Below are 26,556 nucleotides of genomic sequence, written 5' to 3'. Positions count from 1 at the left end.
CCATCATTGAACTGTTCCCACTTCATCCTGTCTCAGCTCATCCCACGAAGGATTTGTACTTGAAAATGTATTAAACTCGTTCTACACACAGAAACTGGTTCTCCTACCCACCCTACATGTATTAAACTCGTCCGATTCATACGAACAATAGCTGTTGAATAGACTTCAGATGAGTATAAAAACTGCAATGTAAACAAATGTTGTTTCCAACCACTCCTTCCAGACCTAGGACTGGCTGTCACCTTTTACATCACTGTTTAAGTTAATGTATTTAATGTAAAACAGAGCACATTTTGTTCATATATTTTTAATGTAACGTCTGATTATCTGGCCAAAATTAAGGTAGACCTACATGTTGTGTCTTTTCTAGGGGTGGGATGCGTGCAACAGATCTGTGCTCCAACAGTAGCACATTCGATCTTCTTATCGATTTATGAGACTTGCGACTCTACATCAAACGTACACAACAACAAAAAAACACTGAATATGTTTATTATTTTCTCCTCCATATTTTAATTGGCGTTAGGATGATTATCTGAAAGAAAGCCATGTTTAATATTTTACCATTCACATATAGGTCTACAGTTGACATATAGCTTCATCCGGGGACGAATTAGTATTTGTGACAGGAAAAAATGAGAATATAGGGTCCCAATACTACCAAACATCAATGTAGTAGTGGACACCTTCGAAACATATTTTATTATAACCAATGGTATTTCTCTTTACAGTTGCATTCGAGCTTTTAAACAGGTCGTTTTTTGTAAGATGGATTGCTATTCGCTTTTAGTTTGGGCCAATCACTGAGCTAGAAATAGCAAATACAACTATATGCCGGAAACAGTTTCAGTTCCTTCTGCTTGGTAATAGTGGGTGCATGCTTTTGAATCGGTAAGCATCTTGTAATTTATGTGATTTTATTAAGCTTAATACATATAATTTATGTTGTTTTGTAGTAAGATTTCATTTAAAACAAGAATAAAAGTTATCTAAATATATTTAGTCTATATAGTAGGGGTGTCCAGTACTGTAGCATGCTTTTGTTAAATATTTTAGTATTGGACACTTGGGAGTCCACTATTAAAATAAGCTTTTTAATGGTGGACACACAGTATTTAATGATGGACATCTTAATATTTTCCAAACAATTAGTTGATTTAACTCACTTCTTGGGTGTTTTCATTTTCTGTTAGAGATGCTTCTTACTGTGTAGGCCTAAATACGTTTCTGTATATTATCATAGATTAGGTTTTTCAAATACAAGGCTGTGACCTACATTAGTTGCAATGCCGAAGATCAAGGTGCTTAAACGTCCTATCCTCCAGTATCCTGAGGAGAAGATGAATGAAGCTGTAGCAGCAGTACGAAATGGTATGACAAAGAAGGAAGCTGCGCGCACTTGCGGTGTGCCTAGATCAACACTAATCAGGAAGCTTAGTGGCACTTTTCCTGAAGAAAGAAGAATGGGCCCAGCACGTACGTTGACAGCAGCTGAAGAAAACCTCCTTGCACAATGGGTTTTATCATTGGCTAGGAAGGGTTTTCCAATTACCAGGCACTTGTTATGCAATGCCGTGAAGAGGGTGCTTGATGTAGATAAACGACCCAATCCCTTCACGAATAACTTACCGTGAATGACGTGGTTTCATGCATTTATGAAACGCAATCCTGTAATTTCCGAGAAACATGCAGAGAGTTTAACTCGATCACGTGCATCTGTGTCAAAGAAGAGCATCGAGAAGTGGTTTCAAGAAGTTGAATTAACTTTAACTGCAGATGGCTTCAGGGATGTTCTAAACCATCCAAGGCGGGTATTTAACGCAGACGAGTCTGGCTTCCTGTTGTGCTCAAAAAGTGGTAAAGTCCTTGGACGACGGGGTAGAGGGGAATTTTATCACTTTTATCAATTTTGACAAATGTATCCAGAGTAGAGAGCTGATTAATCCTCTGGAAGAGGAGCAGAAAGAAGCTTCCGTATCCCGGACCAAGACCTTCATTGAAATGCTGGAGGAGAAAATTAATCCTGTCACTTTGGCAGCATTCAAGGAGTTTCGAGATGGGGAGAAGTGGTCAGGTCAGGAATCTGCTAAGGATTTGTTTCATCTTTGGCGTGACTGCAGAATTGGGGAAGTGGTGAACTGAATTGTGAACGAATCTCTAGAACAACAAACACCTGCATCCGAAACATCACCTACTAGACCTACACCTGCAAGTAGCACTGCGCAGTTACTAGATCCATCTCAAGTCACATCCAACTCCCCCCAATCTGGCCCATCTTGTTCATCTCCATCATATCCCTCAAAGAAAGAGGATACCGTTAGCAGCCCCTTTAAAAGATGCCTCTTTTATCCAAAGACCCCAGAAAAAAAAAGTGGCGCAACATAGACAGGTATCCACTGCGGTTGTCTCCTCCCAAAAGTGGAAGCAGCATTTCATTTTGTCAAAAGAAGAAAAAAAATATACCAAAGAACAAAAGAAAATTAATCGAAGATCCCAACGATTGGCTTTGCAAGAAAAGTGGTAAGAGTTATACCAGGAGAAACTGAAGAAACTGAAGCGGACATGGGTTGAATGTGACAAATGCAAAGATACATACCACTTTAAATGCATCCCAAAGTCATATGTGAATGCATTTGGCTTGGATGAAGAGGAAATGGAGTAAGACTGCGTCACCTTTCACTGTCACAACTGTGCTACACTCAGTGAAGATGACAGTTTTTCTAATTAAGTAGGCCTATCGGGGAGTCGTTTTCATACTGTGTAGAATTAATATAAGTGAAACTAAGGCCTAGGCTTAGTGTGATTTTTCTTGTCTGAATGTTATTTTCGTAAAATTTCAAGTTGTGTTTTTCTAGATTTAAGACTAGTGGTTAAGCAATGTTAATTACCTACCACATTGTTTTCTTCATATATGTATGTATATACACATATACATTTTTTCAGATCATTTGTTTATTTTGACTGGCTGTCCACTACAGAATTTTTTTATGTCCACTACTAAGATTTTGTCTTCACTATACAAAATTGATATAACATTTTGCCAGAAAAATTCAACCAAAATCAAATATACCTAAGAGAATGTAGATGTGTTTAAATATATGATGCAGATTTTGAAAAATAAATCATTTAAAACATCAACCACTCAGAATTTATTTAAATAGAAGAATGCTTAATTTTGTGTCCACTACTGGTATTGGGGCCCTATGCCATCATTTATGGTAACCATAAGACGGTGTCGTATCTATGTTCAGTTGTCTATTACACAAATAATTCTTTATGCCATATACTGGTCGATACTGGAGCATTGCTGTGTACTGTAGATCAAGTATACATTTTGTGCATCTGTTATGGAATTAGTTGCATGCTAATTGTGCTGTTGGGCTAAGCTGTGCTCCACCATCCGCCGGATTACGCATTCCTATCCAATCAGCTACTTCGATTACCAAAGTTCTGGCGGTAGTCTGCCATGCCTCAAAAACCCACCTCAGACGTCAAATCCCTGCCAGAGAGAGAATATTGTGTTCTAGTTCCGGGCTCCGGTCCCTATCTGGAGATCTCTGAATCGTCTAGAAACTCTCACCACTACTGCCATCTATCAATCTTTGGACGCACCTTGAGAATACGAGTCACGGCAGACGACTAATCCAACGCGGACAAATATAGTAGGTACTCTCTCATTTGACACAGAGATTATAATGAAACGAATTGTGAAGAGTATTACGGGAATAAAGATATGAAAAATGAACACCCACGAGGAAAACTCTCAAAACCTTGACTTTTCCACCAAATATAAAACTCTGCTGTCGCCAGGATTTCAGCTCGGGTCCGAGGATGTTGAAAATTAACCCACCGCTGTCTGAGGTACAAAGATGGCCGTTACGCTGGACACCGTATTTGTCAAATAGAAAAGACTGGAGAATGCTAGGTTTGTAGTGAAAGACCTGCCCTTGGGCAGGACATAATGAATGAATGAACGAATGAATGAATGAATGAATGAATGAATGAATGAATGAATGAATGAATGAATGAATGAATGAATACCATTTGTCCGTAGTTGAATACACTCAGTCGGGAAACGGTCGAGCAATTTAAATGTTGTATCGTTCAGTTATCATGGAAATTTACTAAATCGCTTAATGTCTACACAGACTGAAAGTGAAATACAGTACCTTGCAGATTTTCAGAGCGAATAGCTCATGTTGTATGTAACAAAAATATGTCATAACATATTGGTGGAAAGTTCACAGTTTTCTTAGAAACGAATAGGATAGAGAATTTTGTTTTTTTTTTTGTTCTGTTTGAGTTTCGTTTTCTTGTTTGCAACATAAAGACAAGAACAAAACAAATGTATCACACTAACATACGAAAACAAGAACACATACAAGATTGCATCACCTTTCAAGACACTAAAACACAACACTGCATACAGAACACAGAACACAGAACACACTACAAGAACATCTTAACACACAGACAAGACACAAAAATAAATACAACTTAACAGGTGTATACAAACTATCATGTAATAGTTGCAACGACTTCTATATTGGACAGACTGAAAGATCATTTCATTACAAGGAACATAATATCACAGCCATAACCAAACCAAACAACAATTCAACCTACGCAGAACACATCACAAACTCCAATCCGGACTACAGCAACATAGACACTGACATGAAAATACTACACATACAACCAAAAAGAAAAAAAAACAGAAACTTGACACGCTAGAATAATATGGAATTTACAAACACACAAGAATACACATGTTTGATATAATTATATATGTTGTCTAGGGCTATACAATAGAGTATTGCTGTAAGAAAAAAGCTCCAAAAATTATATGACAAAACCAAAACATAAACTTAAATTTAAAACGAACAAGAAACTCTATAGAAATGCTGTAGACCTGTTTATGTCGGTTTTATGTAATTTACATTTGACGATCATGTTGTATAGTGTTTCCAATTACTCCATTCGACCTCTAGTACAAACTAAAAATGTGGATTAGGCCGTATCAGCTATGTCTATATCGTCGTACTATTATGTGGCAATGTTTCGCGATAACATAACCTACGAATCTCCCATTTATATCTATTTTTTCATATGCGGAAACCCATATTTCGTTCTCTGGTATGTCTTTTATGAGAGTTAAAATATTTACATAGCAGAGCGCAAAATGATGTTTACGCAATGTTATTGACAAGAAAGTTTTCTTTTAGTGTAAGTTTCTATAAATATATTAAAATTACAATTTTCGAGTTTTTAAAACGAAATATTAGCCGAGAACATCATGTTACACCAAACCTTATGGAATAGGGATGATGTAGCAGAAAATAAATTTGAAGAGAAAAATTGTCTGTTTTGAGTCTCCTTGAGAAATACTACATTTTGTGTGGGTTTTTGAGTGCTTCTCTGTGAAATATGTTTATCGTTTTTCTGATCTCATTTCAGAATGAGATAACTGATATTTACCCCATTCGAACTGAAGTATTCGCTCCAAACTCTTCTATCAGTAAGTTAACTTCCAAACGCTTAGGATTCCTTTCTTTCTGAAGAGTCACTACCTTATTTTCTGCAATCCTGAATTGGTTGTGAGTAAATTTGGGTGGTTGCACAGTTGTTTATGAAGTAATAGTACGAGTAAATTTGTCGTAGAGCTCAACAACTACAATCAGCCTAAGAATCTGTTAGCGTTGGCAACTCTGCTATCAAGATACCATCACTATATTAATCAGGAACTGAATGTACTAACTGTACAGCCTGGTGTTGAGCTATACTCTGTGCACAGCTTATGAGATTCCAGTGGGTCGGTGACCAAAGGCTGGGTTATAATCATTACATTTAAGCAAAGGTTCGCCGATATGAAATGAAATTCTGTAGAGACATATTTCACGCCCCCGACGATTTTAATGCGTTTCCTGTACTGAGGGACGTAAATGAAGCATTATTATTATTATTATTATTATTATTATTATTATTTTATATATTATTATAATGTACCTAAGTACATGATATTTCCATGCAGATATTCTGCGTCATCATACGATGAAAGAGTAATGGAACGGAGAAAAATTCTCTCCGGCGCCGGGATTTGAACCCGGGTTTTCAGCTCTACGTGCTGACGCTTTATCCACTAAGCCACACCGGATTCCACCCCGGCGTCGGAAGAATCGTCTCAGTTTTAAGTTCCAACTCTTGGGTTCCCTCTAGTGGCCGCCCTCTGCACTACGTCATAGATATCTATGAACCTAGGACCGAAGTCCACACATGTGCTGAGGTGCACTCGTAATGAGTGACTAGTTGGCCGGGATCCGACGGAATAAGCGCCGTCTTAAATCACGAAGTGATTTACGCATATTACTCTATATATATTATTATAATGTACCGAAGTATATATGATATTTCCATGCAGATATTCTGCGTCATCATACGATGAAAGAGTAATGGAACGGAGAAAAATTCTCTCCGGCGCCGGGATTTGAACCCGGGTTTTCAGCCGAGTCATTCTGCTCATTGACTTCCTTCCAAGAGGTGAAACAGTGAACGCTGACCGTTACTGTGAAACACTGCGAAAATTGCGACGTGCCATTCAAAACAAGAGGCGTGGAATGCTTATTGCAGGTGTGCTCCTCCATGACAATGCTCGTCCACATACGGCTCGGCGCACAGCAGCTGTTTTGACGGAATTTGGCTGGGAGTTGTTTGATCATCCACCCTACAGTCCTGATCTTGCTCCCAGCGATTTTCACGTTTTCTTGCACCTCAAGAAATTCCTGTCCTCCGGTGAGCGTTTTGGCAACGACGAATAGTTGAAGACGTCTGTCACACGCTGGTTCCATTCACAGGCGGCAGAGTTCTACGACAGAGGGATACAAAAGTTGATCCCACGATACGACAAGTGTCTCAATTCTGATGGTGGCTATGTTGAAAAATAGCTGTACATGTTGCCAATAAATGTTTTCCTGAAAGTGTGTGTCCTTTTTTTTTAAATAGGAAAACTTACTTTCTGGATGCACCTCGTACTTACATAAAAGAAAATGAACAGGGAGAACAGACTAAACGCCCTTCCAAAAAGCGTATTCACCATTCTGCTGTTACAATATTCGACAAACTTAATCAGGAAACTTTAAGACGGACAGTACTTGCTTTATGTAAAGAATACTTTATAGACAGTTTGAACGATATTTTGCAGTAAGCTCGTAAAATCGGAGCACTGCAAATCAAAATTTCACGTTCCTCATTGCGGATAGTATTAAAAGCTATAGTATTCCAGTACAGCAGAAACGATGAAAATAAGAAATATTTAATGGAACGTGACGACATTCTTGCCCGTCGCAACGAATTTTAAGAACAATGGGAAAAATGAGAAAATTAAAAAGATTTATAATACACCCATTTTTATATTAATTTATTTTTAGTGTAGTTCTGTCCTTTGCGTTCATATATTCCATTAGTTGAATTTGTTTTTGTGAACTCAGTTATGAATCGTCCTACACAGTAACATCGCTTCGAAGTGAAGGTGATCGAGCCGTTTGAAATTTCAGTGAGAATATTTCTTCTGTATGAAAAACAGAGTATTATCTTGTATTTAATTTGTAAGAAAACAGTTCATTTTTTCAAAACTGCAAACGGATAAATCAATTTCTTTCAGTTTCTCTAACGATAACAATAAAAATCAGAATCATAAGGATAGTACTTATCGAGTAAAACGGTGTTAACTTTTAGAGAAAATTTATTTCTTCCCAGATAAGTATTCATTTGCAAGTAATATGGTGCTAGAACTTTTTGTTACACTCTACTCAAAAAAATAAGCTGTTAAAATCAGCACAGTTATATTAGTTATAAACGTTATGTTTATAAATTTCATATTGTTCTTGTTGTATATTTATAAACATACAAGAACACACCCACTTCATATCCTGAACACTCAACTCAATTTCAAAACACACACCATTTTCGACATCATAATGAACACACCTGACCACAACAGGAAACCAGAAGATAGCGTGGGATCTCCACTAGACTTTGGACAATGAAGAACAATACTTCAAAACTAGTCAGCCAAGATAAATCCTAAATATTAACACAGTAAAAAAAAACTGGAAATTTAATCAGTGATATACGAGTGTTAAAAGTGTATATAGAAAAATGAAGACTAAATTTGAGGGGAACAGTGTGAACACGCCATAAATCCTATAGGTATGGAAACTTAGGGCTACTTAGTTTATCAAATTCAAATTGAACGCAATATATCATACAGCAACGACAATAATCAGAGGACAACGAATAGTAATTAGCGTGCTCACCTGTCTTGTTCTTTATATGTGACCTTATACTGACCTTTAACCGGCATTTTTTGGTTATGCGGGTACTGAGACCAGAAATAGACCCCACCCTGCATGGACCAATTCGTAGTTTTGACTTACGTACGATTACATTAATTATAATATTGTACAATAACCATAGATGAGTCATTTAACAATAGACCTATAACATGAGATACCCAAGGTTTAAGTACAGAATGCTCCATATACGACGCTTTCCTCACGCCAAAAGCTGATAGGCATTTTCTGTTATACGCCTCGTACATTTACCGTAAAATCATTCGCCATACCTATTGTACTAACTTTAGTTTCTGAAACCAGTTTAGCGAGAAAAATGTTTACCATCATTATCATCATCATTATCATCAAATCTAAGTCCTTTTCACCTGTTCCACCATTTATAAAATTGTCCTCGCCATCTTTCCGATGCTTTCCAAATGACACTTTCCCTCCGACATCTCCAATAATGTTCTGAAATATTCAACTGAACTCTTCTTGCGAAATGTTCGAAATAACTTGTTGGATATTTTGTTTCATCTTTTGAATAAATTACAACTGCAGAAATTCGCTGCAAAATACTATAAACCTTTCTCAACAATTAGAAAAAAACGCAATATCTTGCAATACATTACGTACGAATGTCTAGTCCCTTCAGTAGATCATAACAGGCCAAGGTGAACTGCACGCATGAAGCATCCGACATACGTATTTGAACTTCGATGCTTGCGAGAGGCACAATGTGGAAGGGAATTTTTAATTAATAAAATCAGATTTATTCTAGAATATTGGTCCACCGCTGTGAAGTAACGATTAGCACATATGACCGTGAAACTAGCGAGCCCAGGTTCAAATCCTGATTGGGACAAGTTACCTAGTTCAGGTTTTTTCCGAGGTTTTCCCCAACCCATTAAGAGCAAATGCTGGATAAGTTGCAGCATTGGGCCCTGGACTCATCTCTGTATCATCATCACCTTCATCTCATTCAGACGCTAAATAACCATAGCAGTTGATGAAACGTCTTAAAACAACCAACTAAATAAAATTCTAGAATGTTTTGTTTGGGTGTTCCATTATTCTAGAAGCCTGGTCCATAGACATCAAACTCGATATGATTTACACAGAGTGGAAGTGAAATAATCCTGCAGATTGAAAGCGGCAATAGGGTACACTTAAAATAATAGAAAACCTATATTTTATTTTGTGATTAAGTACACGGTTAATTAGAAAATTAAGTTCGAAGTTGCAGCAGTTTGAAAACATCGCCGCTAACACACTCTTCTCATAATACAAATGTAAGAAGTCAGTCAACTTCATCCGTCTCGATAGGTGAGCTACTCTCTGGCTACGACGCTGCTACTGAAATACGCCAGAAGGATAAATGATTATTTATTAGATTTCCTATCGCTAGGGACAAAAATCATGATCCTACTCGCAATAGTTACCGAATAAGAGACTGTTAAACATTTGGGGAAAATATTTTTTTTTCTGAAAAAACTATAAATTTTTTCCACCAATATGATATGACACTTTTTTATTAGATACAATATGACTATTCGCTCTGAAAATCTGCAGGGTTATTTCATTTCCACCCTGCATATGTATTTATGAATTTAACCAATGTTTATTTTTGGTTCTGATTTATTTGTGAAATTAATGTTTGACATGTTACCACGCATTCAAAACCATTTAGCAATGAATTTGGGTTGTATTTTGCTACTTTACTTATGTTGTACTCTTTCATTTTCAGGAGATGGCGTCAAGGGAACTTGATCTGACGATAAAAAACTTTTATATTCGTTGGTGCCCAATAAATTCGACTGTAAGAAGATGCTGTCTTTAGTGAAATCTAACAGAAACTGTATTTTTTGCGCGAACTCAAAGAAGAAAATGTGGACAATCATGAAGAGTTGTTTCTTATACATAACTAAGTTGTAATGAAGTAATAAATTATTAAATGTTTAATAAAACTATTTCTTGTGCTTCAAATATAACTATTGTTCCATTAATAATACTGGCATAGCATTGAAGTTATAAAATTAACTTCATGATTTTAGAATGCTAAGAAGATAAAAATTTATCGGTATTGAATTACGTAATTTATTTCCATAACAATGAGGTTAATTTAACTTCTGCGTTCACATTTATATGTAACTGTATGCTGTCGTTTGGTTCCTTTCGTTTGTAAAACAATATAATTGGAAATAAATAATAAATGTGGTTATAACTTAACTAAGAAAAACCCTCCTACACATAAAAATTGAAATATAGAAACTCAAAGAGTTAAACAGATACGCTCAAGAGCCAAGTAGAAACTCCCGATAGCCAAATATAAACTCCCGAGAGCCAAATATAAACTCCCAGGAGCCAAATGAACTGAGGAGAAGGTGGAGAGTGTTGATGGAATGAAAAAATGATCAGAGGGAAAAGGGAGTATTCCGAGAAAAAGTCGGAATCGAAACTGGGCCGTCTGGATGGAAATACCAGTGCATTAGAACTTGGGCAACGGATGCGGCTGTCAAACAGAAAAAACCCAGAGACACACGGAGAAACCAAGGGCATCTAGACATCTAGGGGCAGGCAGAAAAATTCACGGCAGACAGAAAAAAAACAGTCAGGAGTAAACAGGAACAAATACTCAAGGAAAGTAAGAAACAAGTACCCAAGATGAGATAGAAACAAGTACTCAAGGGCAGATTGCTACAATACTCGCTAGTCTTCCGACATAAAGCGTTTAGTTACTAGAAAACGCACTATACCTATATCTACAACATGTAGACACATTTAGTAATTCATCAAAGTGGATGGAAATTATTTGTCTCATATTTCTGGAGGTGTGCAACATGGACCGTTTTGTTTCACGAACTTTACAAATGACATTTTATTATCATTAAACACTCCTCCATACAACATCAAAATTGCTTCAGCATGACGAATGTTTTGCTTTTTCCCCAGAAGCCGTGTTTTCTGAGATCGTTTGGTAAGAGCGCCTATCAACATGCGTTGCTTACTGGTTGATGTAAGAAAGAAATTAATTGGATAATTAAACAGCAGTCTGATATACAATGCTAGTGAAGTACATTTTACTACAAATATATTATGAAAAAGGAGTCATGAAAAATTAAAAGTTCTTGTTGTCACAAAATTGTCATCCGCGTTTGATTACTTTTAATACAAGTTAGGTGTACATCGATCGTACTAGCTTCGTAAGAAGAGCAAATTTCCAGTCAACAGTTCACACTGTAGTGAACTAGGCAGTCTTCCTTCATGCACCGATACTATGTGTCTACATTTGTTTATTCGTGTACCTGTATTTGTAAGTTGGTGAACAACAGAAATACATAATAATAATAATAATAATAATAATAATAATAATAATAATAATAATAATAATAATAATTTATTTAATATGACAGGATTAAGGCCATAAGGCCTTCTCTTCCATCCTACCAGATAGCACATATAAATACAAAAAAGAAATACAAACACTGATGAAATACCACTTGGTTTTAATAATAGCAATAATGAAGTACATGGTTAAAGCGCGCGCACGCACGCACACACACACGCACACGCGCACGCGCATGCGCACACACACACACACACACACACACACACACTAAAAGATAATTTTTATTTGGGATAGACGAAACTTAAAAAAACAACAAGAGTCACCCCCCTTATTTTCATTTCAGAAACCATCACATTTCGTCCAGACATGCAATCAGGAAACCATTCGAGCTAAGACAAAATAAATTTACTGAAATAATATATTAAATAATATTAAATACCTACGAAATGCAAATACACTCTCTCAGAGAAATTCTGAAGCCATGTAGGACAATATTTTGAGATGCGTAACAAACGTAATGATATTAATTTAAAATGCACATTCGAATTTCTTCCTACCACAGCTTTTGTTAACATTACTCCTATGTATCAGTCGTAGTGACATAAATGAAATAGAAGTCTTAAAATATTTTGAACTCAAACAATTAAGGCGCCACATATTTTTAGTCACCATGGCAATCAGACGCCCGGAATTTATCTATTCCTGCTTTTTACAGTACCGTAAGTAAAACGTATCTCGATGCTTTACATCTAATTGAAGTTCAGTATTTAGGACCTTTTTTTTTTTTTTTTCCAAAACTCGCTTTCTTCAAAATTGTAATTTTTCAGGAGACGCAAATAACTCATTGAAAAATTGTATGTAAAGCAATAATTTGCAAATTCCATGTTAAACACTTCACTATTAGACAGTATTTGGTACATATACGAGTACACATCAAAAGCAAAATATGTATAGTTTTCTTAAGTATATACTACACAAAACTCAATTTTGCTCATTTCTGGAGAAAGTGAGTTTTGGAAAAAGGGTCCTTAATTAACAAATGAAAAAATATAAATATCTGCACAAACTTGAAATAAAACACATTTTAAGTGCGTGCTTTAAGAGTCTCTACAAATTATAATCAATGACTGTAAATATTTCAAGTGTTTCAAATGAATAATTTTTCTTTCTTTCTGATGAAATACATTTTCTTCTTCCCTAATGACGTGTTCGCTACCAAATTCGTCTATTGTAGCATTCATTTTCAACCGCCTAGCTGTGTTTTGTTTTCGTATGTTCACTGAACTAAGTAGCGCTGGACGATGGCAAGCTATACTCCTTACATAACCCACACGGAACTTCGTCTATCCTTTTGTTTCCCTCGGTATGGTAGAGGCCCGGTACATTTCTTATCCATTTTATGTTCACTCGCTTTATGTAAAACAAAGAAAGGACTAAGTAATGGATGAAAGGTATAAAGACTCATTGTAAATATTAGCAAGAATTATTGTATTTCATAATGTATATTAATGGAGTTTCGTGGGCGAGAAGCCACTGTTGCACAAAATCAGCGGTCACTACTTTGAACAAATAGATATACAACAATGACGTAATTGAACGTCAGCCCTCATCACTTTCACGGCAGGCCTTGACACTCAAAGAGCTGGTTGGCGCTTATAAACAGCCTGTTCCGGCTTTCGCCACACAGAACAACCTCAACTGTTCGTGCCTGCCATTTCCGAGGAAGTTCAGCAGAAGGTAAGTGGTCACACCAGTAGTTTTCAGCGACTCGTGCTATTGCTTCTGGAAGTCAGGAACATTCTATAAAGCCACATGAAAATATACACTTTCAAATTCTAATTCTGTGGTGTTTGGTCAGAACATGACAGCTCCAAAAATGGCCTTTTTTAGCTGAAAGTGTAGCCCTATAATATAAAACATTTATCTTTCATTTGGTATTAAAGAAAATAAATTTAAATTATGGTTAATTTAACGACGCTCGCAACTGCAGAAGTTATATCAGCGTCGCCGATGTGCCGGAAATTTCTCCCGTAGGAGTTTTTACATGCCAGTAAATCTACTGACATGAGCCTGTCGCATTTAAGCACGCTTAAATGCCATCAACCTGGGCCGGGATCGAACCCACAACCTCGAGCACAGTAGGCCAGAGCTATACCGATAACGCTACCGAGGTCGACCTTTCATTTGGTATTGTCGTGATATCTCCATTTAATCTTATATTATTTTCATTCACATTTGTATGTAAACTATAGATAGAATTATGATCTCTATAAGAAAAGTTAAAATAAAAATACTCATATCTTAAAACAGGTTTTTTAAGTTATCATGTTTTGACTAAACTCCACGGAATTATACTTACTTACAAATGGCTTTTAGAGAACCCGACGTTTCGTTTCCGTCCTCACATAAGTCAGCCAACGGTCCCTATCCTGAGCAAAGTTAATCCAGTCCCTAGCATCATATCCCACCTCCCTCAAATCCATTTTAATATTATCCTCCCACATATGTCTCGGCCTCCCCAAAGGATCATCATCACTCAGGTCTCCCACCTAACACTCTTATATGCATTTCTGGGATAAAACCACATGAAAATATACATTTTCATATCCCCAATCACAATAAATAAAAGCAATTTTTTTACCAAATGATGGGCACTTTAATGTTTTGTCAATTATCCTCAATCATTCATCACTATTAGTAATGTGTCGAAGCTTTAATAATTTACTGTCTTCTACTTTACCCTTGGAGGAGTAAATCAATGTTGCATAAAGATAATGTTTAGGAAGAAATGTTATAGTTCTGACAGAGAAACGAAAGTACCTTATAAATAAAACATAAAACACGTATTTGTCCACCATAATGCCGCTTAATTTGATTAGGATTTCAAATCGTGAACTCGATGTTGAAATTTGACGCTGTAGCTTGTTCGCCCATGTGGCTTAAAGGAAACGTTGCGAAACGAACAGTAGATTCAAGGATTTTGTTAGGAATTCGCGTTATCAGCATCCTTTGATACCAACAAAGTGGTCTGTGAGTTATTTCCTGTCTATCCAATTATGTATAAACACGAACTCTCTCCATTTCTCTCTCTAATCTTCTGAATATAACTTCAGATTCAATATCCAGAATAAAATTCATCTACGAACCACACATCTATGTACAGGGACATCATTTTATTTTTACTTCAATTTTTATTGTACTGAGTTTTTTAATGTACTTCACTCTCACCTTCTCTATTAGTACAGTTCGAACCGTTCTCCACACAGAACCAAGCGTATACAGTCGAAGTCGCCTTACGGTCATGGTAAACACAAACAGTACTGAGTGAGTAAAGAACGTTCCAGAAATATGTTCGCTTTCAATATATTGAATCATATTCTCGTACAGGTACTGTCGTCCGTTTCCCTATGGCTCATCCCCGGTTTCCCCCAACGGCTTCTGCTCGTCCCTCTGTAAAGGGTAGTAGTTGGGTTATCTTTGCTCTTTTCTGAAAACATTAATTTCTGTTAGTAATTGGACGTCTACGTAATATTATACAACTTAAACTTAACTTAAATAAAAGGGCCTCGTTAAGTAATTAACTGTCACGTGATTTCCTCCCTTTCTACGATCCTGCGACATAACCATTGGACGGACAGTAGATATAATGTCTGAGTAATTTTATCTTTTCGGATCGGGCAGAAGTGAAGATTGAATTTACAGTACGTAAGGTACTCTTTTATAGAGTAGGTAGAGAATTATTTTAACATGAGTTACTAGTATGAAGGACGAAACTGGTAATTGGAATTAGGTACAATAGTCTATAGTGCGATAATATGCAAAAAAAAAAAGAACTGAAGCCTGTATTGAAATGAACGACCACCATTTTCAAAAATGTGTTTAAATACCCATATTATGATTATTTTTCAATGTAACTTCATTTCTATATTATACGCCAATGTGCTGTAGACAGTATAATGTAGGCTACACTGCATAATGAATACGTCCGAATGGAGTAAAAACACTTATTGTTAATACAGTACTGTATTTTGATTAAAGAAAAACCCAATGAAAGTTATCAAACTCAAAATCGCGATATTTCCTACTTTATGTAAATGGATGAACTACTTTTCTTCCCTCCTATATCTACTAAAGTGATTTGTTTGTATTTTACACCAGTATCGTCGAACTCCAGTGGAAGGGGGTGTTTCCGATTTTGAACCTTTAATATTAGAAATGTTAGTAAAAATAAAATGATATCCCTGTATAAACACTATCTCTCTCTCTCTCTCTCTCTCTCTCTCTCTCTCTCTCTCTCTCTCTAATGTTGTGGACACAACTTCAGATTCAGTATCCACAAAAAAATTCATCTAGAAAATATACTCCTTTAATATACTCGAAAAATAATTGGCAAAGTTGAACTTTAATTTATTTCATGCTCCTAGGTTCAATCATCGACTTACTACAAACTGGTAAGAATGATCTTCTTCTTTATATCTTCATTGCAAAATAAGTAATTTAAAATGAAACTATACACATATACGCTCAAAAAGTTTGGTTCAAAGAAGTAGGCCTCATTGTCATGTATAATATCGTCCCAAACAAAAAACTTATTTTGAGAGTAATTTTAAGACTAGCATATCTGAATGAATTACTTATCTTAAATACAGTACTTATTATACTAATCAAAACTGTCCGTTACAATTCATACAACTTACCAAGTGAAAAAAAAATGTGTCACTATAAGACGACTGTGACACAAAATAGAATGAAATACGTGGTATTTATTACCACCACTAGCATCACTATTACTACCTCTAATTGAGGTTCTGACCAGAGATCTGCAGAACAGCTCTTGGAACCGGTTTATATTCGACCGATCGCAGGACAACCAGCGAGGTTGAGCATCCAACCGAATATCCAACTTTCAAGTAATTGCGCCTAATGTCTTGCTCGCTAACAGAACAACAGGCTCACTTCACCATACAGGAACTTTGCCGACATTTCTAGCTACACAAATGGAGGAACAACTAAAGAAAATTTACTTTTCCTAATTAAAAATATGTCAGCTTGAAATAGGCCTATAATTGATTGGACGCTTTGGTACATTTATCTTCATAACTAATATATAAATCAACTAATGAACATCGGTAACAACAAAGGAAATAAGCGTAATGCATAGATTAAATCTGATATGTAAACAAATACAAGAATGAAATAAATTGTAATTACTTACAAAGTAGAAGAGCAAATAAGTACACACTTACTATTGTAACATTCATACTTTAAACTCAAAATGCATAGGCTACCTCTGAAAGAGTAGTTGTTAATATGGCCTATGTCTTTTAATTATTCTAAGTGGATATATTATTATTTCACTAATAAACCATTTTTAAGGAGATAAAGTTATTGTAGCTTTAATACAAAACAACAATAATTACTTTCTATAATTGAACATAAACACTTCCGTCAACAATGGGATTTCCACTCCACACTGCAACACAGTATTCGTTATTACACTCCACAGACTACAAAGACAATTTACTTGGATTATTGAGAACAACAGTGTACTGCTAATCTTAACTAATGCTCACAAAACACTATTTAGAACACAGAACTGTCAGTTCTCAGTTCACAGTTCGTTTGCCTTGGCTACTTCTTCTAGCTCAGTCACTCTAGTTCACAATATCTTGAACCCCAGACCTTCAGAGACAGTCCACTGAACTTCGAACTCAGGTCCCCCAACTGCGGTTCACTGCCCTCAAACTCAGGACTTCGGACGCTCACACAGCTGCGGACACACTCAAGTCGAACTCCGGTCTCGAAGCTGGCTTCACTGCTACACAAGACTGGCTGGCTTGCTGTCCAACGATTACAACAACAACAACTACTCAAGTTCACTCGCGTGTCATATTTATAACTAAACCATAGTTTCTGGAGTGTACGATTTCGCGATCAATCGACAGATGCCTAGAAGATTACGCCTATCCAGACTTCTCTGGATTTCTCCTCTCAGTCACCAGCTGCTTACTTCCCACTCTCTCCCGCGGCCCAGCATGTCGCCGTTTCTCCTCTCCTCTCCACGCCGCGCGCCGCCCCCCCCCCCAGTGCTCCGTGGAGCCCGTGTCGACTCCCGCGCGACTCTTGCGGGACGCGTGTTCGAGTCTCTATGTGGCTGTCACAGTATTAACAAAAATAAAGGCACTCTCAAGCTCTAATGATTGTAACTTCATGATGCGTGCTGTTGCAATGAATGAATGAATGAATGAATGAATGAATGAATCAATCAATCAATTAATCAATCAATCGTGAGTGAGTGAGTGAGGAGGAAATTTCAATTGAAAGGTACACAATGACAATCGTGTCCTTGCTATGATTATTGGAACTTCTGGATGCCTCAATGTCGTTTGTCGTTCATGACCCAGAGCCGGACACCCGAGAAAGACTCGGACATTCGTTAAACAGAACATTTGACCACTCCGTGAGACGGAACAGCTTCGCATACGGTCTATAGCGCCAGGCGTTCAGTAGCAATATATCATTTCTGTTTTTCGTAACCGGTTGTGCACTACTCTAGTGCCGACTCTTACTTCTGTATTATCAGGCAGTATACATCTTTCTTGACGATATGTGTTCAGGGAAAGAACAATAAATTGTTGCATAATCTGAATCTGATAAGTAAAGTAAAAAGAACTAGTCTCCTTACCTCATTATCTCCTTCATTAGTTGCCTCATGAGTGATGCCTTATTGGTATCACTTTGATTCTAATTAGTTTTCGGACTGCTGATTAAACATATAAAATTCCACTAATATTACTATGTGGTTTCCACATATTGTTATAAGACTTAAAAGCCACCGGCGTAGGCCAATCGGCTAAGGCGCTTGCCTGCCGATTCAGAAATGTGCTCGGGTGCGGGTTCGATTCCCGCTTGGGCTGATTACCTGACTGTGGTTTTTCCGAGATTTTCCCCATCCGTAAGACGAATGTCAGGTAATCTATGACGAATCGCCGACCTCATCTCGGCAAATACAATCTCGCTATCACCAGTGCAATCGACGCTAAATATCTAGTAAATAAGTAGTTGATACTGCGTCGTTAAATTACGAACTAAAAAAAACTTGTAATGAAATGTTATGATTAGTTTGGTGGCATGGATTCAATAGGAAAGTACTTAATAAGGGACTGTTGATAATTATACGATAATTTGACTTTCCACTGTCAATTACAAAGAACTGAAAAGGTGCCACTAACGGGTTCAGGCTTAAAAAATCCTACATAAACATGATGTTCTTTCTCTGGACACTTAATGTTTGCAACCTAATGAATTTAAAGTTTGTTTATTTTGTGTTTACAGATGAAGCAAGTAATGACGACATGCTTTTTGGTAGCCGTACTTTGTGCAATGCTGGGGCTAGGGTCAACTGCAGACATGTGCACAGATTGCACTCCCGACCAATGCTGCACACTAGGTGCGACCAATGAGGAAATACGCAATAACATCTACGTCGCAAATATGGAAAAACTTAATAAAAATCACGTAGTCTGCTATTTATACAGTCTAGGCTTACTTCAATTCAATGAAGTGAAAAGAATAATTCAATACAATGAAATGCGGTAAACACAGCACAATAAAACGTAGTCAACAACACAATTTAATACAATGCAATTGTGTTAACACTGTGCAATAATATGTAATGCAGTCAACACAAATCACTATTATTGTATTCAATAACAGAGTTTCAATATTATATGCGTACAGTAGAATCAACAACACAGTTCAATATTATACTCGTACAACACAGTGAACAACACAGTTCAATGTTACACAACGCAGTCAGTCTGGGTCAATATTATACAACTCAGTAAAGAACACAATTCAATAATACATAATCCAATCGGCAACATAGTTCAATAATATGCAAACACAATTTAATAAGACGGAACACAGTGAGCAACACAATTCAATAATACACAATGTACTCAACAACAAAGTTCAATGGGGCTAATAGGCAACGCAGTCAGCAACACAGTTCAATAATATGCAACGAAGTCAGCAAGCAGTTGAATAGCATAGTAACAAGTTTAATAGCAAACACAGCCAACAAGAGAGTTTAATGGCACACAACGTAGTCAAAAAACACAGTTCAATATAAACAACTCAGTCAGAAACACATTCAATCATACACAAAGCAGTCAACAACATAATTCTCCTTCCTTTCACCTGAAGACGAAGGGAGAACCACCCTTCGAAACGTTGTGTCTTAATTTTTTGATTGTGACAACCAGCAATGGAAAAAGTCCAAACCCCTCACCTAAACAACATAATTCAATAACATGCAAAACAGCCTGTATATACAATGCAGTGAAGAACACATTTCAATAGCGCTAACACAGTCAGCAACATAGTTTAATAGCACACAACGCAGTCAGAAACACAGTTAAATAGCACACAAGACAGTCAGCAACACAGTTCAACAGCACATGTCAAAGTCAGCAACACAGTTTAATAGTGCGCAACACAGTCAGCAACACATTTCAATTGTATATAACGCATTCAGCAACCCAATTTAATACCACACAATACGGTTAGCAACACAGTTCAGTAACTCACAACATAGTAACAGATCAATGCCACACAACACAGTGATTAACGTAGTTAAATAACAGAATAGTCAGCAACACAGTTCAATAGCACAGAACACAGTCAACAACACAGTTCAATGGTACACAACAGCCAGTAACACAGTTCAATTACACACAATACAGTCAGCAACACAGTTCAATAGCACATAACACAGTCAGTAACACAGTTCAATTGTATACAACACAGTAACATAGTTCAATAGCACACAACACAATCAGTAACACAGTTCAATAGCACACAATAGTCAGCAACTCAGTTCAATAGCACACAACATAGTCAGCAACACAGTTCAATAGGACACAAACAGTCTGCAGCACATTTCAATTGTACATAACGCATTCTGCAACACATTTCAATTGTACACAACACATTCAGCACACAATACAATTCTGTAGCACACAACGCAGTCAGCGACACGTTCCAATTCTACACAACGCATTCAACAACACAGTTTAATAGCACACAATATGGCTCTATAACACACAACACAGTTGGCAACACAGTTTAATAACACACAACACAGCCAGCAATACAGTTCAATAGCAAACAACACAGTCAGCAACACTGATCAATAGCGCACAACGCAGTCAGCAGCACAGTTCAATAGCACACAACGCAGTCAACAGCATTGTTCAATATCACAGAACACAGTCAGCAACACTGACCAATAGCGCACAATACAGTCAGCAACACAGTTCAATAGCACGCAACACAGTCCGTAACATTGATCAATAGCATACAATACAGACAGCAGCACTGTTCAATAGCACAAAATACAGTCAGTAACACAGTTTAAAAGCACACAACACAGTCAGCAACATTGATCAATAGCGCACAACACAGTCAGCAGCACAGTTCAATAGCACACAACTCAGTCAGGAGCATTGTTCAATATAATGTAACACAATCAGTAATGCAATTTAATTGGATATATGTATAACGTTATGATTAACACACAATACAATGAAAACATGCAAAAACGGTAAGATAACGGTAATGATTTCCCCTCCAGTCGCCATGAAACCAGACAAAGAACGTAAAGGTAGAGCTCTATGCTTTCATGACGTAAGTACTGGAATGAAATGAAGTCAGTATGCAAAATTAAATAGAATGCGACGCAGTGATATTCACTCAACGTAGTACAAATCACTCAACAAAGAAATTAAAATCAATAAAAAAAATATTATAAAATTCACAAATACGTAATACCCTAATTTTCAAATACTTGGAATAATATCACATGACAAAACTGACTACTGTTGTACAATAGAGTTAGAGACCTGTTGTTCAAGAAAATATCGTACGTCATAAAATTTGAAATTTCTTATTGCTTGACGAATGTTATACGAAATGATTCAAGCGGCATCGCCAAAAAATTGGTACCTATGTCGTTTTGTAGGACATTTTGCTATCAAGTTTATTTTTGAGGTTATGATACTCGTACAACGTAACGTAATAAATAACATTTCAATGCTCTTCAACACCAGTGATCAAGACGAATTAAATTTTCTTAGGGTAAATTAATTAATTGCTTTAAGGTTAAATATTTACAGTACGTACAGTAGTCTTGTGTTTCCTTGCAGCTCGCATCAAGAATCCAACCCCGACGTGCAATGACTTACGAAAAGAGGGAGAAATGTGCAAGCCAAACCAGAAGCCGATTAACGCCTATAATGTCTACAGCACTTTGTGCCCATGTGCACCTGGGCTTACATGTGAGAAAAGCTACTGCGTAAAGCAATCGTAAACAAAAATCAGGTAAGCGATTTTTGTTATAAAAAACTGTTTACGTACTTTCAGGCACAACTTACACATAGACATACATTAGAAGTTTTCATGTCTGTTATCCAGCATTTCATATCAAGAGAATCGTTAAGATAATTGATATAGAAGCTGTAAGACTTATCCCAAAGTAACTGAAAGACCATTCGTCATACTTGTTGGAACACTGATTGAATAGTGAGGGTCACATAAGAACAGTTCCTAAACAGCAAATATTGCTGCCTTGTTAGTGTTGCCAACTGTTACCAGATATCACGCGATCCTACGTACTAAATTATTTATTTACTTGCCGTACTTTATGTTGGAAGGATATTCTAAGTAATTCAGTAATTTGTAACATATTTTCGTAGGCAAACTATACGAGAAAGGGATCAACATGTCAATTAATTTGTCTGGCAATACGAAATTCATTGGTTTGACTAAACAATTCACTCACGAGACCTAATCTAAAAATGTATTTTGTTTGACCACATCAAATTATTAGTACTAACTCCGAAAACTTACTTGACTATAGTCTTGAATTATAACCACAATGCAACACATAAAATAACTATTATGTATTAAAACTGATATTAATTAATTATTAGTATGTTCAAATTTCATTAGCTTCCAGTAACGGGCTCAGAAATTTAGTACAATTTTAATTTCATGGAGCTCCAGTACCGACAAATATTGTCAATATACCAGTTACAAAATCACTACCATTTGTAGTATTTGTCAGTATCGAAATTCGAAACGAAGTTGGCAAAAGAAAATTCAACCTGCAAACTAGAAAATCGCCACAATCCACTCGTATATAGTAATGGAGAAAAAAGGTTAGGTTTCACCCTTAAGGTATGAAGTAAGCTGATCTGGACTATACCATGCTTACTAGAGATGAACAAAACTAACTGTCGCTCTCGCTCGTTGTGTTTGTTGCACTTGCTTTTTGAGTCTCGTCTCGTAACTCTCGTGCGCTTCTACAGTAGTCTTGCTCAGCATTTTCGATATAGCATTTGGTCGACGTGGAAAGATTTCGTAACTTTGAATAACATACATAATTTAAATAGATAACATTAGGAATGTTTAATTTATACAAAAAAAGTAAAACAAAACAGTATCATAGTTGTTATCAAAATATTCTGGTACTATTATCAGATATTACCTATGGTTATATAAAAAGAAAAAAAATTCTAAAATAAATTTGCGTTTCTAAGAAACATAAAGCATAACGTTAAATAAAGCGTTAATATGTATTTTTACTTGCGATTGTACACTTGATCAAAAACATACGAAAATGAAAATTCCTAGTCTTTTAATAAGGGTAGAGTAATTAAACAAAGATTGGGGAACGGATTATTATACACTGAAAGGTAAAGATGATGTTTCACATAATGTTACTTGATAGTTTATACATATATAACAGTTTCCAAAACAGATAAAATTCAGTCTGATTTGCGAGCATAAACAACTGTGACGATTCAAGACTGTTTGACGTTCGATAGTTGACCACTCCCAATGTCTTAAAAGTTCGCTTGATTCACTCCCAAGCAGTCTTTGCATCAACGACGCGACGTAGGCAATATTGTGTGGGTTTTCGGTTTTGCGGGCGCTGTTAGTCTTGCTTTCTCGCTCGTTGTTCAACTCTAATGCTTACTGAGAGTTCAGGCTTGAAATATGGCCATGACGAAGAATTTTAAGAACCAAACCTCGGGTCTATCTCGTCCAAGTCAAAAATTAACTCTGGAAGTACCGGCTTAATTTTACATGAGTTTTTCCATTCATCTATTCGTTTAGTCATACATCTCCATTCATCCATTGATCTGTTTATTACTCTTCATTATCACCGTATGAAATTATATGACTTTTGATTATAATACGTAGAGCAAAGCAGGAGTAAGAGTACTGTTGTGTTTAGATAGCTTGGCCGGTATTATGGGTCAATACAGGGTAGAGGTGATGTGAAGTGAGTCAGTTCCGCAGCACATTCAGTGAGGGAGGGAGGGAGGGCGGGAGGAGTAAAACTGTATGCATGCTTACGTAAGTTATAGCTATGTTGAAAAACATTGATCACGTACCTGCATTTCATGCATAGTTTTATTCCATTCACTGCTATCAAAACACTCGTACTTAACGCGATGAAGTCTTCTCTTTTCACTTTTCCACTCACAATAAAGTAAACTACACGTCTTTATTGATTCCATTACGGTACTAATGTTTTTGCAATAGTTAGTATTCTATGCACTTGCACAAAGAAAAGAAGTAAACTCTATAGGAGCTAAACACAAAAACTAACCGATACACCCCTTTTTTCCTCATCAGTATCAAATGGACTTGCGTGGCTTACTGCGCAGAACGTTATGATCGGCCAAACTATCTAAACACAAAAGTACTTTTTGGAAATTTGTCTAGGTATCCAATTGTTCACCAATCTTCCTCCGATATCAAACTTTGTGCTCTTGAAAAGAAGTCTTTGGCGAGTTATTAATCTATTCATTGTACCCAAGATTTTCGTTTTCTTAGAGACACTTTGAAATGGTATTTGTAAAATAGTCTTATTTTAATTTCAGAAAAGTAAAATTTTGTAGAATTCTGTTTTCTTCGTTTCAGTATAACTTATATCTTGCTACACCATCATCACTACAACTGGACCAGAACACAACACAGGAGTGAAATAAAATGCTTATAGAGGCCGAGAAAAAATCACTCTATTCCTTTTCACGAGGTTATAATCTATGCAGCATCCTTTTATCTCCCCTCACTGGATTACATGAAATGTTTTGTATAAATATTTATTGAAGGCATGTAACAAAAATGTAACAAAATGACTTAAATTGTATTAAACATAATTATACTTCCACTGTACATTTTGAGGGGAGGTTAATTGCAATAAATTTATCATAGAGTAATCAATATACTATCAAGGAAAACTGGGTTGAAATTACCACCCAATCTACACATTAATCCCTGAAATTGCCGTCACTGAACTGTTCCCACTTCATCCTGTCTCAGCTCATCCCACGGAGGATTTCTACTTGAAAATGTATTGAACTCGTTGTACACACAGACACTGGTTCTCCTACCCATCCTACATGTATTAAACTCGTCCGATTCATACAAACTATAGCCGTTGAATAGACTTCAGATGAGTATGCAAAACTGTAATGTAAACAAATTTTGTTTCCAACCACTTCTTCCACACCTAGAATTGGCAGTCACCTTTTACATTACTGGCGTGGTTAAAAATTGTTATTGCTCTTTTTATAATAACCCAACGGGAACATTTCGCATTGTCAATATTACTATTAAAATCAAATGAATTACTAGCATTGAATAAATTATTAATATTTTGCAACATGTTTAAGTTAATGCATGTAATGTAAAACAGAGCACTTTTTGTTCATATATTTTTCATGCAGCATGTGAATAAAATAATAATAATAATAATAATCTGTAGCGCTACAGCCCAAGAAAGGGCCTAGACCGACCAACCGGCTGCTGCCCTCACGTCCACATGCTGAAGCAGAGGTGGATGATCATCCAACCAGAATGGAGGTATCGTGTAGTTAGCACGATGAGCTCCCCAGCCGTTATAGCTGGTTTGCGTAACCGGATTTCACTACCTTTGGTATCTCCCCAAGTGCATCATGATGCTGGGTGGGCACCGGTCCCATACACTGGCCGAAATTTCATGAGAAAATTTCTTCTCCCATGAGGATTCGAACCAGTGCGCATTCCGTAACGCGAGTCCTAGGCAGGATACCTTAGACCACGACGCCACGGCGCGGGACGTAGCGTCTGATTATCTCGCCAAAATTAAGGTAGACCTACATTTTGTCTCTTTTCGGGGGGCGGGATGCCTGTAAGAGGTCTATGCTCAAACAGTAGCAAACTCGATCGCCTTATCGATTTATGAGATTTGCGACATCTACAACTAACGTACACAACAACAAACAAAACAACGAATATATTTATGATTTTCTCCTCCATATTTTAACTGGCCTTAGGATGATTATCTGAAAGAAAGCCATGTTTAATATTTTATTATTTACATATAGGCCTATAGTCGATATATAGCTCCATCCGGGGACAAATTAATATTTTCGAAAGGAAAAAATGAGAACATATGCCATCATTTATGGTAACCATGAGGCGGTGTCTTATGCTATCTTCAGTTGTCTATTACACAAATAATTCTCATGCCATTGACATTGGCATATACCGGTCGATACTGGAGCATTCCCGTGTACTGTAGATCAAGTAGACTTTTTGTGCACCTGTTATGGAAAGAGTTGCAAGCTAATTATATTGCTAGGCTAAGCTGGCTCCACCATCCGCCGGATTACGCATTCCTATCTAACCAACTACTCCGATTACCGAAGTTCTGGCGGTAGTCTCCCATGCTTCAAAAACCCTCCTCAGTTGTCAAATCCCTGCCAGAGAGAGAATATTGCGTTCTAATTCCGGGCTCCGGTCCCTCTCTGGAGATCT

The 26,556-nt window shown here is 36.7% G+C and overlaps 1 long non-coding RNA gene across 1 annotated transcript; it reads left to right on the top strand.

Moving 5' to 3' along the window:
• The first annotated feature begins 13,277 nt into the window (after positions 1-13,277).
• Positions 13,278-24,974, top strand: LOC138697946 (uncharacterized). The gene is made up of 4 exons (XR_011331634.1): positions 13,278-13,416; positions 19,015-19,129; positions 21,888-22,062; positions 24,676-24,974. It is a non-coding gene; the product is annotated as an uncharacterized lncRNA (long non-coding RNA).
• Positions 24,975-26,556: the final 1,582 nt, after the last annotated feature.

This window comes from Periplaneta americana, chromosome 4 (assembly GCF_040183065.1).
Source record: "Periplaneta americana isolate PAMFEO1 chromosome 4, P.americana_PAMFEO1_priV1, whole genome shotgun sequence".
In the NCBI taxonomy this organism is placed as follows: domain Eukaryota; kingdom Metazoa; phylum Arthropoda; class Insecta; order Blattodea; family Blattidae; genus Periplaneta; species Periplaneta americana.
This window is presented reverse-complemented; position numbering and strand designations above follow the sequence as displayed.